The following is a 9,452-nucleotide window of genomic DNA, read 5'->3' on the forward strand; positions in this document are numbered from 1 at the left end:
AGCACATGTTGAAAAGAAACCCTACAAATGTAATCAATGTGATAAAGCTTTTTCACAACATAGTAATCTTCAAATTCATGGAAGAACACATTCTGGAGAGAAAACCTACAAATGTAATCAATGTGCTACAGACTTTGGATGTGCCAGTAATCTCCAAATATATGAAAGAACACATACTGGCGAGAAACCCTACAAATGTAATCAATGTGATAAAGCCTATTCAGAACTCAAAACTCTCAGAATACATCAAAGGACACATTCTGGAGAGAAACCATACAAATGCAGTCAATGTGATAAAGCCTTTTATCAGCACAGTCATCTCCAAAGACATGAAAGAACACATACTGGAGAGAAACCCTACAAATGTAATCAATGTGGTAAAGTCTTTTCACAATACAGTAATCTTCAAATGCATGAAAGAACACATACTGGAGAGAAACCCTACAAATGTAAACAATGTGATAAAGACTTTGCATGTGCCAATAATCTCCAAATACATGGAAGAACACATACTGGAGAGAAACCATATAAATGTAATCAATGTGGTAAAGCCTTTGTATGTGTGAGTAGTCTCCAAATTCATAAAAGAACACATACTGGAGAGAAACCCTACAAATGTAATCAATGTGATAAAGCCTTTGCATATGCTAGTAATCTCAGAGTACATAAAAGAACACATACTGGAGAGAAACCCTACAAATGTAATCAATGTGGTAAACACTTTACATGTGCCAATAATCTCCAAATACATGAAAGAACACATACTGGAGAGAAACCCTACAAATGTAATCAATGTGATAAAGCCTTTGCATATGCCAGTAATCTCAGAGTACATGAAAGAACACATTCTGGAGAGAAACCCTACAAATGTAATCAATGTGATAAAGCCTTTGCATATGCCAGTAATCTCAGAGTACATGAAAGAACACATACTGGAGAGAAACCCTACAAATGTAATCAATGTGATAAAGCCTTTTCACGACACAATCGTCTCCAAAAACATAAAAAAAGACATACTGGAGACAAACTCTACAAATAGAATCAATGCGATAAAGCCTTTTCATAATAATGCAATCTTCAAATGTTTGAAAGAACACATTCTGAAGAGAAACCCTATAAATGTAATCAGTGTGATAAAGGCTTTGCATGTGCCAGTCATCTCCAAATACATGAAAGAATGCATTCTTGACAGAAAGCCTATGAATGAAACCAACATGGTAACACCTTTGTATGTCTCAATAATCTTAGAATACTTAAAAGAATACATACTAGAGAGAAACTTATGATTGTGATCAGTGTGGTAAAGCCTTTGCAAATCAAGGTCATCTTTGGATATATAAAAGAACGTATACTGGAGAGAAATCCTATGATTAAGCCTTTTCACAACACAACCATCTCCACATACATGAAAGAACACATACTGGAGAGAAACCCTACAAATGTAATCCAAGTAATAAAGACTTTTCACAAAATAATCCTCTATATATACACAAAAGAACACATACTAGAGTTATGAATGTTATCAACGTGATAAAAGTTTGGATGTGCTATTAATCTCCAAATACATAAAAGAACTCATACTAGTGAGAAACCCTTCAAATATAATCAATGTGATAAAGCCTTTCATGACACAATCATCTTCAAATACATAAGAGAACACATTTTGGAGATAAATCCTATGAATATAATCAATGTGGTAAAGCCTTTACATGAATCATCAGTCTTTGAAGTCATGAGAAAAATTCATACTGCAGAGAAACCCTATAAAAGTAGTGAGTGTAACAAAGTTTTGCACTTCATGTTAGTCTTTATACAAGAGTAAAACTTTTAGTGTGTCATTGGTCTCTTAAAGCTTTTTCAATTTACAGTCGTCTTTGAGGGCCTGAGAAAACTAATACTCAAGGAAATCTGGCCATAAAGGTTTTGGAAGATCTTTACCAACAGACTTACATTCAGTTACACAAGTTTAATCTGGACAAAATACCTGACAAGTGTCACCTATCTGTTCAAGCCTTATGATGTTCCTCTTTATTTTGTTTGCACCGTCAAACTCATATGGACAAAATGATGAGGTAGCACTTTTCTATTCTACAGTTCTCTTCAATTACATGAAATAAGGCATCCAGATTTAACACTTAATGGGTGTGTATTAGTGCCTTTTCTGTTGCTGTGATAAAACATTATGTCAAAGTAAGTCAACTTACTAAAAGTTGGCCCTTGGTTCCAGAGGGATCCAGGATAACCATAAAAGTGGCATGGCAACAAGTGTCAAACATGGCAGCTATAGAAGAAGATATCTATGAACTCACACCTTCCACCTGTGGCATGAATGTGAAAGTGGGAACTGGAAATGGTGTGTGGATGTGAACTCTCATGCTCACTCCCAGGGAGGTACTTTCTCCAGCAGGGTGAGCATTACATATATCTTCCCAAATGATACCACCAACTAAGACAGATTGATTTCTCTGACTTCAATCCTATGTTCTTGTTTTCTGTTACATGAACCAGTTCATGATGAAGAAAAACTCTGTAAGTAAGCCTTTTAATGCCTCAACAACTGAGTTACAGGAACAAATGCTTACAAGAGAAAAATGTTCTTGACTGAAAATCTGATTATTTAAAGATTTTTTTAAATTTTAGTTTTGTGATGTCAGTGTGTCTTTGTGTGGGTATGTGCATGCTGATTCCCCAAAAATTTAGATCATTGGATCTCCTTTTTTGCAGGAATTACAGGAAGTTTAAAAAAACCCAACCTTTGTCCTGGGAATGACCTCCTCTTAACTGCTTGGCTATATCTCACCCTGTACACATTTTTAAGCCTTCATATATGATCTTGATGTCAGAAAATAGGAAATAATTCATATGTCTATTTGGCTAAACAATTTGATAAGGACTTTAGAGACATCACAGTTGTCTTCAGTTTCAAGAAAAGATCTTGTTTCATCTCTTTTTCCATCATAACCTTGAAGGAAGTAAATTATTTACCATGTTCTCTCAAGACAGATTGTGGAGATGACTGCATTGTGGTTTCTGTTTGGCAACATTTGAGGTAGATACTACAGTGTGCTATATGTGTGGCAAATCCATTTTGTGAAGTGTATTTTGTGGTTCTTATATTCTTTCTTTGACTTCTGTTCATCTTCTGTTGTGTTTTCACTTAGTAATAGGTATTTTTCTGCTACAATGTATAGAATGGGATGCCCATCATCTAAGTGGTCTATTGTTTATTTAAATATCAGGCAGTGTGTGATCATACTATTCAAGTAAGGGTGTCTATGAAAAGGTGGTGAGTTTTCCTGGTTTTTTTTTTTTCTTCATTTTTTCACAGATTCCTTTGAAATTTATTTTTCAATGTCAGTAATGAGCCAGGGATACGTTTAAACTCTTGATGCTTATGTGTCACCCTCTTGAGTACAAGTCCAAGGGTAGAATATTGTACCCCAATGTATGCTGTTTTATTAGCATGTTTTAACAATGTTAATGTTAAAATTCTTAATAGAAGAGAATACAAAAAAACATTAAATACCTCATATGTATCCAAAGCTGCATTTTCATGTATGTGGTAGAGATGTAATAAAGTAGGATAATCAGCAATCAGCTGTATATTTAAAAACATACTTGATCACTATGGATATGTATATAGTATTTGAAGTTCTATGTGTGTTCATGTCCCCATTAGTTATCCATTTAACACTTCATCTTGAAATGCTACATTCTAAGGAAATTATCCAGAGATGCCAGATAATGTAATGGTAATGAAATTTGTTTAAAAAGAAATTCTAGTGTGTGTGTGTGTGTGTGTGTGTGTGTGTGTGTGTGTGTGTGTGAGAGAGAGAGACAGACAGACAGACAGACAGACAGACAGACAGACAGACAGAGACACAGAGAGAGACACAGAGAGAGAGACAGAGAGATATGATTACAGTTTTATGAGCCATGACACATTTCGGAGACTGGAAGGCAACTTTGTGGGGACTCCTTTTTTTTCTTATTCATATGATGATCAAGATGAGGTTGTCAATCTCACATACCACAGACATTTCCCACTGAGGCACATCTCTGATTCTTAAATAAGATTGGTTGAAACATAACTAAAATATTGTTTTCTCTTTTTTTTATTTTTATTTTTATTTTTTATTTTATTTTTTGGTTTTTCAAGACAGGGTTTCTCTGTGTAGCTTTGCGCCTTTCCTGGAACTCACTTGGTAGCCCAGGCTGGCCTCGAACTCACAAAGATCCGCCTGTCTCTGCCTCCCGAGTGCTGGGATTAAAGGCGCCACCACTGCCTGGCTTTGTTTTCTTTTCAAATTGTAAACATACTTTCATCAAAGGATAGTGGAAAACAGAACAATTTGAATAAAAAATCTTATTTGCAAATGAAAATAATATACCCATATCACTTTCTTTTGGAATGTATTAGTTTATTCTGAGGACTAAACATTTTTTCATAACACTTTCTCAGAACCACAAGTGAATGCCACAGAATTATCTCAGTTGGTAAAGTGAGTTGCTGCTTAGCGTGATGACCTAAATTCAATCTCTAAGAAACCCATAATACTCTTAGAAATTTTTCTTTTATTTCTTCACTTGGGTTGTGTCATATGCACACTCCTACACCAGCCCATACATGAATAATTTTTAAAGCCAACCAAATGCCATTGAGTTCATGTGTAGCCAAAAAGCACTATGGATTTCATCTATAAAACTCACATAGAAGTAGATAATAGACACCTTTAAAGTTGTCCTCTCATTGCTATATACACAACATGGCTCAGGTAAAAATATAAACACAGTTAAGCATTTTTAATTGGTTGAAATTAACAAAGCAAAGAAAATAACCCTATTATTGAGAAGATATGGAATGATTTGCCAGTTTAAATTATTATTATAAAATTTCAAGAAGTATTACTCTTTATCGAAACATCCCTGGTTCCTTGTAAACTCTTAGTTTGTCCTTTATTTCTCTGATTCAAAGATAGGCCATGTAAAAACATAGCTTGGCTTAGAGGTGCATCCCTATAACCCCAGCACTCGGGAGACAGGGCAGGCCAATTTCTCTGAATTTGAGGTCAGGTTGGTCCACATAATGAGTTCCAGGGAGCCATGGCTATCTTAAAAGAATACAAAAAGAAAAAGCATATCTAAAATTATGGAAAATTTCCTAATATAATCTGACTGAAATCCTTTGACAACCATCTAGCGGGGACTTTCATCATGTTCAAGTGATAGGAGACAGAAGGAGTAATGGAGCATTTTCATCTTCTGCATTATAATGTCATATTGGGGAGCTAAAGAGTTTGCTCAGTAGTATTGCTCCTGATGAGTACCCATATTTAGTTCCTAGTACCAATATCAGATAGCTCAGAAGTAACTGTAATTCCTGTTCCAGGAAATCTGATGCTTTATCTGGCCTCCTAGGACATCAGATAGATATCGTGTGGTCTCGTTGCCTAGTGACAGGACATTGAGTCAGAACCCTTGGCCTTTTCACCCTGTCAACATCCTGCACAAACATCCTACACAAACATCCTGCAGCTGCGTTAGCTTGCTCCACGCAGATAACAGCTTCCTGCTCCCCCTACCCTGCAAGAGCTATATAAAACCTCTTGGAGAAAAATAAAGTTGCACCTCGATCAGAATCCTATCTTGGTGTCTTCCTTTGTGTCTCCTATCCTTATCATTCCATCCTTAGGGTGGTTGAGTTCCCATTGAAGCCCTGCTGGCCGGGGTAGAATTCCATCCCTGGGGTTCTTTTGCTGAACTGCAGAGTTCCAGAGTCACCAGGCTTCTACAGAAGCTGTTGGGAAGCATTTATCCTGTGAGGCCATCTGAGGTCATTCCTTGGGTGAGTTATGTTCTTAGGCTAACCTGTGAATTGGTAGAAATAAGTGTCTGGACAAGACAAAATTTTCTCTTGCTCAGGAAGGTGTGCTGGTGAAAGGGCATCTAACCTAGATAGGAACTGCACTTGATTTTATCCTAAGGAAAGTGGTGTCTGCATCTTTCCCCCAATATCTAGTGTCAGACTTCACAGTCTTAATCATTACATGAGTGTGAAGGAAGCAGGAATGTGCACTACTTACTGGAATGGAGAGTCAGTCCCTTCTTCCAGCCATGAAATTCCTATAATTTAGGCTTGGGGCCTGAAATAAACAATATTTAACTAAATGGAGGAAGTGTTATGATTTGACTTCCATATTTTAAACGCAATTTTTATAGTCATTGATAGAAAAGATTCATATTTCATATTTCTCACAAGCATTAATGTGGCTGCATTTATTGAATCCAAAGAGAAAATAAAGGGGCTGCTGAGGCACAGCAGATTTCTCTGCTCTGTATGTCCAGAGAAAGCTCTAGACAATGGGGCGTATATGTTGGTAGGAAGATCACCAGCTGGAGGGCCAGTAACCTAACAGTTTAGGATCAGTTTAAGTCAGTTTTGTAGGAGTTGAGAAACCTTTGTGTACTTAATCTCTATACATATGTTCTTAGACTTCATATATTCCTATAGAATCGTAGGAACTTGGGTAACATGTCTCAAGATCACAATTTTACTTGCTGAGTTTCCTTTGGTCCTTTGTTTGAAACTTCACTATAGTTTTATGCTTTTTTTCTTGACTTTTTCTCTCCATCAGTTTTTTTTTTTGGACAAATATATCATCCTTTTTTTTTCTAGTATTGTACTTTGTGTAGAATTCAAATTGTGTCACAATCCTATTGGGCATTCTATATTTTTCTGCTTTCCATATAGGTTTAGAATCAGCTTTTCTTTTATAAATCATTAGTTTTTCTTGAGTGTGTTGAATTCATATTGCAAATTGAACATACCTGGCATTATAATACTGATTCTCCTTGTTCACAATGATCATTGGTTATTTCACCATTTATTTAGTTCTTTTAATTTGTGATAATATGTGAAAGATTTAGTATATTGGATAAAAATTACTTTGAAGATATACAAGTGGCCCAGCACAGTCTTCTTTGGGATGACCTTTGATTGGATCCCTGTGCTTAAGTTGTGGGGCTCATAACTATCTGCAACTCCAGATCCAGGGAATCTGACACCTCTTCCTTCAGGTGTCACTTACATACACATGGAAGACATTCTCTCACACATAGAAACACACTTAAAAATGGGAATATTTTATTTTTCCCAAAGCACTTATGGCTTGTAAAGTAATTAGAGTAAAACACATTGCTTTATGTGTTTGACAGAAATTACATAACTTTTCTTTAAAATTGATATCTTGTTTTTGGTTTTAAAAGGTGTACATTATTGTTCTTCACTGTGCTACAGATGTACATTCAGTCATTAATCATTGCAAAGATAAAATAATTTCTTACTGATCATAATAGGTATAATTTCCTTTACCATAAGAGAGTGAACCATTTTTTATTGGTTAAAACCAATATCTCCAAAGGTGAAACATCAGTGTACTTCAAGCAAATATTTCCAATTTGGAAGAACAATCTCACAAACAGCATTTTCTGTTATTGGCAAAGCAGATTACTAGAGTGTTTAAAGTATGAGTCCTGGCCCATGATTTCTTTAATTATTATTAGTTGTATGATATTTTTCTTGTTTTCTAACAAGGTTGCCTGGGGATGAGAGGGCAGGGTCAGTCACTAGTTAACCATAGAACCTGGGTGGTGGTGACTCACTACTTTATTCCCAGCACTTGGGAGGATCATGACTTTAATCCCAGTACTTGGGAGGCTCACTCTTTAATTCCAGCATTTAGGAAACTCATGCCTTTAATCCCAGCACTTGAGAGGTGGGGAGAGAAAGTGATAATGGGTGGAGACAGGATCTCAGCCCTTTCATTTGGAGGATCTAGAGAGATAAAAAGTCACTAGTATCTGCTCCTCTGATCTTTTAGGTTATTACCCCAATATCTGACTCTTGGTTTTTATTGATAAGACTAATTATGTTCACAATTCACCTGGTGTCCATCTTTTGAGGCATGAATTCATGGAAAGCAACTTGTCTAATCAAAAAGGAAGGCTTTAACTTTAACATAGTAAAATTACATATAATAGAACAGTTATCATGCAAGAATTACAGTTACAATATCTAGTCTATTTGTATTTGGCAAAATTAAATATTTGTCATCTGTCCTATATTTGTGAGTCTAAAGATTTATATCTAATTTATCTTTTATCATAATCAAAGAAAATTATAACTTTAACTATTTAGTCTTCAACTATATCAAAGCTACCAGAAGGATATAAAAGTATCTAAGTAAACAGGAAAAGCAACTTGCAAAGTTCTGGAAATTACAAAGACAGTTGGCAGCATGGATAGTCATCCAATGTTCCTCAGCAATTTTGGTGCATTCATCTTCAGGCTACAGGCCTAGAATCTTGGGCTGACATTTTAGTGAAGAGGAAAATTTAAAGCATTATTCTGCCCATTTTGGCAAGTTTGTCAGTCACTTCTTTGTGTCCTATAGAATGTCTGGCAGTTTCCTCTGTGAAGCAGGAATCTCAAGGACTATCTCACCTTGCAAAGTTTAGTGGTCATCTTTTTATGTGTTCTGCATATCTAGTTTATACAACATACTCAAGCAGTCCAGGCAAGAGCCGTTTCTTGCCCAAATGGCTAACTTGTGCCGTAAAGAAAGCAAATTCCATATGGAGTTTCTTTGATGCCCATCTTCCTCTTTTAAGTAGATCAGTGCTGCCAGAAGCAGACATGTCTCACTGTCTAGAAAAGTCACAGTTTTTAAAACATTTTTAAATGCCATATTCTGTAAGTCTTTGAAGTGTTTGGAGATTACCAATCTAATTTAAAATATATCAGTGTATAACTAAAAAACTTAACTAGCATGACTATTAATTTGTATTGTATATCTTTGGTTCTTTTTTTTTTCTTTGGTTTTTGGTTTCAGGGTTTCTTTCTGTAGTTTTGATGCCTGTACTGGATCTTGTGCTGTAAACCAGGCTGGCCTCAAAATCATAGAGATCTGCCTGACTCTGCCTCCCAAGTGCTGGGATTAAAGGTGTATGCCACCACCACCTGGCTAATTTGTATTCCTTAACTATATATTACATTTTTAAATGAGTTGCATCAAAATAATACCTTAAGCAAGAGTAAAAATATAGAGTATATAAAAATTGACTTTAAATTTGTAGCAATAAACCAAAATCTGTAGCAATGTTGTTGCTTTTTAAAAGTAGATTCAATAATCTACTCTTTGATCCTATCATATCTATATCCCCTTTTTTGTTCTTTAGAGATTGTATTTATAAGCAACCCCCTTTAAATAAAAATAAACATTTTAAACAATATTTTGGAAATTTAGGCATAGCTTCTTATAATACTTCCTTCTGATTGGGGGTGCTGGCAATCTTATGGGGATCCTGAGAAAATTAAGAATTATAGTTAAATCTTGGCTGTAGTAGTCTGTGAGGCTGCACCAACCTTTCAAGGGGTCTTGATTGTTCAAACC

At 35.6% G+C, this 9,452-nt stretch overlaps 1 pseudogene; it reads left to right on the plus strand.

Moving 5' to 3' along the window:
* Positions 1-5: 5 nt before the first annotated feature.
* Positions 6-1,286, plus strand: LOC121830124 (uncharacterized; annotated as a pseudogene).
* The last annotated feature ends 8,166 nt before the right edge of the window (positions 1,287-9,452 follow it).

This window comes from Peromyscus maniculatus, chromosome 6 (assembly GCF_049852395.1).
Source record: "Peromyscus maniculatus bairdii isolate BWxNUB_F1_BW_parent chromosome 6, HU_Pman_BW_mat_3.1, whole genome shotgun sequence".
In the NCBI taxonomy this organism is placed as follows: Eukaryota; Metazoa; Chordata; class Mammalia; order Rodentia; family Cricetidae; genus Peromyscus; species Peromyscus maniculatus.